The following is a 6,429-nucleotide window of genomic DNA, read 5'->3' on the forward strand; positions in this document are numbered from 1 at the left end:
ATGCAAAGAAAACTGAGTGGGTCAAGCTTGGGAGCCTGGTGAGCATATAGGGTTTTCGACCCACAATAATATAACTATTATATTCAATCATCAATAAATCAATCAATCAATCCAAATTACTCACTCCCATTATCTCCTTTATTTCTTAAGGATTTACCCTAAGAATCAACTATACTTTATCCATTTATTCCTAAGGATTGACCTAAGGAATTGACACAAAGTCCACCACTGCCAAGGTCCTCAAATTACAACCGGTAAACACTTAGTTCAACATACTTAACGAACACCTAGTTCTAACACTCCTAGTGAGCACTTAATTCAAAACATCTGGTGAATACTTAGTTCTAAAACACTTAGTGAACACACTCAGTTCAACAACACCAAGTGAACACATCTAGTTCAAAAATACTTAATGAACACATTGAGTTCAAAATACCAAGTGAACACATAGAGTTAAAAAATACCTAATGAACACGTTGAGTTCAAACACCAAGTGAACACATAGAGTTCAAAAATACCTAACGAACACATAGAGTTCAAAAACACCAAGTGAACACATAGAGTTCAAAAATACCAAATATACACGTTGAGTTCAAAAACACTTATTATTTCGTCTCACATCAACTATTTCATCTACCCATGTTTTACCCAACATATTTGAAGATTCAAACACATATACAGTTTAAATCTTTTAAAACCTATATAAAACATTAATTGAACATCCATCTCAAGTAAACAAACAATGTATAAACACATAGCACATACTTCATATCTATGTGTTAGAAGAAAGTAACTACATACTCACACCAAACATATACTTGATATATCCAAAAAATACTTCTATTAAAATCATGTTTATGAAAGGGACTATACACTCACTTGATAAGACGATACTTGGGCAACACTTCGTCTCTTAAAATAGTATGTTCCAATAAAACCGGGATGCTTTCCCAAAAACCGGTCTTCACGCGGACAGAGTTTCGGCTTGAAAACTATTTTTCTCAAGATCTTCGGGGATTAGGGACTTGCTTCGGGTCTCAGGATGATACCGGGGCTTTAGGGGGGGGGGGGGAGGTAAAACTTGCCAAATCGAAGAAAGAAAAGGGTGGAAGAATAGAAAATTAGCAAACAATCCGGCTGGGGTTCGCATTGTATTTATAGGGGCTGAACCCCGGTTACGCGGGGCATAACGTCTCTTTCATGTATACGCTGGGCGTACCAGGTGGATAGGATCGGTGCGTCACGAATTCGGGTATTATCCGAATTTATATTTTATTTATAAATTTTAATTATTTAAAAATTTTAGAAATTCATATCCTCCTCATACGAGCTCCGTTTTTGACGTTCTTTATATCCACGCGTAGGTGAGACTATGCTCTACAACTTTCATTTAGACTTTGTTGGCTAATTTTGATTTAATTTTTATTATATTATTTTTAGTAGGCCGGAACAGGAAAACTCTGTTATAAATTCATAACTTCTTCACCCGTCGTCTGTTTCCGTCTGTCTTTTTACCATTGCACTACTATTAACGAGATCTTTGATTCCCGTTTAGATTGTTTCGGCTAAAAATCACTCGACCTAAAATTCGAGTTTCGAGTTGCACACTGCTAAGCTGAAACTTAGAAAAATCATAACTTCCTCATACGAAGTCAGATTTGTACGTTCTTTTTTTGAACACTCTCGATTTAACGAACTCTACAACATTTGTTTAGATCGCTAAGTCTAAAAATCATTTTATCGTAAATTCACTTTTTACGTCACACAGCATCGTGTCGGTTCTGTCGCGAAACTTTGACAGGTCATAACTTCTTTGTTATAACTCAGATTTCGGCATTATTTATATATCCGAAATCCTTGTGACGACCACTACAACTTAGTTAAGATTATTCTTTCTAAATAATCTTCTACCAAAAAGTCATTTTTGACGCTTATCATCTCTAAATTGATTAGCCCTGATCTACGGGCGTACAATTATCTCCCCCTTAGAATGATTACGTCCCAGAATCATCAACGAAATAGGGCTTGCATAATGATTCCATACTTTATCTCTTCATCCTAGGTAATACCCATAACTTCCATGTTTCCTCAAAAGAGTATCTAACTCTAGGGCTTCTTGACTGCAGACGATGCTCAATCTTGCATCTGCCTTTCGTACTATGTTGGACTTTCAATCATAACTCTAAAGTTACAAACTAATTCCTTATTGAGGACTCCTTCTTCTTCTTAGGATAAATACTTTCCTTTATCTATTGTAACAGACTGATGGGTCGTGCGCAAATGAACTTCATCGCATGATGCAATGCTTAGACTCATGTCTTTTAGGGTTAAATTCCATAATGGAATATACCTTCCTTCATATTCTAATGCGATATAATCACATTTTAGCATGTAGCATTTCTAGCTACTAACTTCTTTAGCAACGAGCGCGATACTATTGATCGCATTGATCTCAACCTTCTGACTTAAGTCAAGTGTTACATCGAACTTGGTTCCATGAACCACGTAAAAAACTCATCGTAGTTGGACTCAATTTGATTTGACCACTAGGGTCGGAATAACAATCACCTCATTAGTCATTACCGAAATGATGGTAACAACATACTTGAATAAAACGAGACCAATTACTAGCTTTTTGGTAACCTTGTGGCTTTCCCTGATCCAAGCGTGAGTCCTGTGCTTCCAGTGGTATAGATCTCTACTACTATTCACACCTACTCATACTCGTCCCAAGTATTGTCTCGCAATTAAACCAAGTCACCATACAACAACAAAAATCACACAATTATCTAACACATCAGATATTAACACCATAGATATCACATAGACATCTAAACCATAAATATCACATAGATATCAAAATTAGGGTTTATATTATATCTTGAAACGATTACACAAAGGTTCAAGTTCACCCTACACTATGCCGCTAATAGGCTACACTTCCAGATACTAGCCATATCTAATACAAAGTTTTCATCCTTGATTTCTCGTATTGACATCTGCTTCGTCAAGGATCATGTGGAATGCCTTTGGCTTTCCTGGTTCTTTCTTCTTTGGGAAATTGATTGAGATATGCCCTTTTTCGACGCACACTCATTAGCGTAGTGCCCAGACTTTCCACACTTGAAACATGTGACCTCCTCGCCAAATTTTCCCAAATGTTTCTTCTTGCACTTATCACACCATCTTGCTTCATCTCTTCCTCCTTCGAATTTTTTCGAACCAGACTTTGAGAATTTTCTCTTCTCGTCGGACCTTGGGGATCCCTCAAACTTTCTTTTCTCACCAACTTCAACCTTGTTGGCGGTTCTGCCCTTGATCATTTCTTCGACAGACTTAGCAACCCAGATGGCCGCCTTAAGAGTAGGTGTCTGGCGTACTGGCACTGTGTACTCCCATGGTAGTCCCTCTGCATACCTATCTATCTTCGCCAGCTCGTCTGGGATAATGCGCAGATCAAACTCCATCTTATCTGTGAAGGCATTGGTGTATTCATCAATGGACATGCTGTCTTTTTTTAATGTTAGGAATTGGTTCTCTAGTTCTAGCAGATCTTGGGCCGAGCAGAACTTTCGTTTGAATTGCACCAAGAATTCTGCCCAAGTCAAATGCAGTGGCTCGTTGGGGCTTATGGTTTTCCGCAGAGTGTTCCACCAGCGAACAGTGCTGCCTCTGAACTAACGCACTGCATATGTGGTTTATAGCTTGCCCTTGCAACCACATGTTATGAATGTCAACTCCATCCCCGATATCCAATCCATAACTCGAATTGGCTTTCTTTTCCCATGAAAGCTGATGGCTTGCAAGTTAGAAAATCTTTGTACTTGCATCCATTTTTTTCGACCCCGTCGTCTTGGTTGTTTCTCCTAATCACTGGCGGATCAGCTTGACCAACGATCCCACTGAAGTTCCCTCCTTCCGACTGGCCTCCATTCACTTCGGGCTCTTCAACTTGCATTGAAAGTTCTTCCCGATTCTGCCGAAGCAGGCATCTAGTTTCTTCCATCTTATGATCAAACATCGTTTGAATCATCAACTGTCCTCCAGCCATCGTTATCGGCTCAGGTACTGCTATTGCAACAACTACTTGCTCAATCACAGGTGGTTGATTCCTATTTTCGTTCACGTTTCCAACTCCGCTTCTTGTTCTTGCCATTTCTATCTATACACCAAATTAGGCGAATTTAGATCTCTATTATGATAGACGTTCAAATCATCCTTATCGCTCTGAAACGTTTACATGCTAGTTCTAATATCGTAGTCGTACGCTTAGAATCCCAAACACATAAGGTTTCCAGATCCGGTCGGCAACAGACCATAGATCCGAACAAACAATTTCACATATGGGAACATATAACATTTAGCACATAAAAGCATTTTAGGCATCTTTCCTAAAATATACCAGTGCTTGTGTCTAAAATATAACAGACACTCATCTCACAATCTTCACTTAACATTCTAAGTTTAAGCCTAGAAATTTCCTACAAATTCCTAGTTCGCTTAAACTAATGCTCTGATACCAACTGTGACATCCCCAATTTCACGGCCAGAAAAGACCGATTTGTTTATGCTTTGTTTTAAAATCAGAGTAATCTTTTAAAGAAAACAGTTGTGGAATTTGTTCCCAAACAAAATATGATAAAACTTTATCAAAACATTTCTCAAGGAGAATGTATTTTTCATTAAATAATAAAACCTCGGGATGTCAAGTTCCGATATAGACCAAAAAGCATAAACAGTACAATTTAACCATACAACAGTTATTTACAACTACTGGTCTATAATCCAAAATTTCTCGTTAAGTCAACCTTCTTATACTCTTGTGCCATTACCTGTAATGAAAAGAAAAACTGAGTGTGTCAGGCTTGGGAGCCTGGTGAGCATATAGGGTTTTCGACCCACAATAATATAATTATTATATTCAATCATCAATCAATCAATCAATCAAAATTACTCATTCCCATTATCTCATTTATTTCTTAAGGATTTACCCTAAGAATCAACTATCCTTTATCCATTTATTCCTAAGGATTGACCTAAGGAATTGACACAAAGTCCACCACTGCCAAGGTCCTCAAATTACAACCGGTAAACACTTAGTTCAACATACTTAACGAACACCTAGTTCTAACACTCCTAGTGAACACTTAATTCAAAACATCTGGTGAATACTTAGTTCTAAAACACTTAGTGAACACACTCAGTTCAACAACACCAAGTGAACACATCTAGTTCAAAAATACTTAATGAACACATTGAGTTCAAAAATACCAAGTGAACACATAGAGTTAAAAAGTACCTAATGAACACGTTGAGTTCAAACACCAAGTGAACACATAGAGTTCAAAAATACCTAATGAACACATAGAGTTCAAAAACACCAAGTGAACACATAGAGTTCAAAAATACCAAATGTACACGTTGAGTTCAAAAACACTTATTATTTCATCTCACATCAACTATTTCATCTACCCATGTTTTACCCAACATATTTGAAGATGCAAACACATATACAGTTTAAATCTTTTAAAACTTGTATAAAACATTAATTTAACATCCATCTCAAGTAAACAAACAATGTATAAACACAGAGCATGTACTTCATAGCAAATACTTCATATCTATGTGTTAGAAGAAAGTAACTACACACTCACACCAAACATATACTTAATACATTCAAACAATACTTGTATTAAAATCGTGTTTATGAAAGGGACTATACACTCACTTAATAAGACGATACTTGGGCAGCACCTCGTCTCTTAAAATAATTTTTTCCGATAAAACCGGGACATTTTCCCAAACACTGGGCTTCACGCGGACAAAGTTTCAGCTTTAAAACTATTTTTCTCGGGATCTTCGGGGATTCGGGACTTGCTACGGGTCTCGGGATGATATCGGGGCTTCCGGGGGGGGGGGGGGGGGGGGATGGGTAAAACTTGCCAAATAGAAGAAAGAAAAGGGTGGAAGAACAGAAAATTAGCAAACAATCCGGTTGGGGGTCGCATCGTATTTATAGGGGCTGAACCCCGGGTTACGTTTGGCGTAATTAAAGGTTATGCGGGGCGTATCGCTTCTTTCATGTGTACGCTGGGGGTACTCCTGGTACACTGGGCATACCGGGTGGATAGGATCGGCGTGTCACGAATTCGGGTATTATCCGAATTTATATTTTATTTATAAATTTTAATTATTTAAAAACTTCAGAAATTCATATCTTCCTCATACGAGCTCCGTTTTTTATGTTCTTTATATACACACGTAGGTGAGACTATGGTCTACAACTTTCGTTTAGACTCCGTTGTCTAATTTTGACTTTATTTTTATTATATTATTTTTAGTAGGCCGGAACAGGAAAACTCCGTTATAAATTCTTAACTTCTTCATCCGACGTCCGTTTCCGTCTGTCTTTTTACCGTTGCACTACTA

The sequence above is a fragment of the Lactuca serriola genome, chromosome 6 (assembly GCF_051521515.1).
Source record: "Lactuca serriola cultivar US96UC23 chromosome 6, Lser_US96UC23_V15, whole genome shotgun sequence".
NCBI classification, from domain to species: Eukaryota; Viridiplantae; Streptophyta; class Magnoliopsida; order Asterales; family Asteraceae; genus Lactuca; species Lactuca serriola.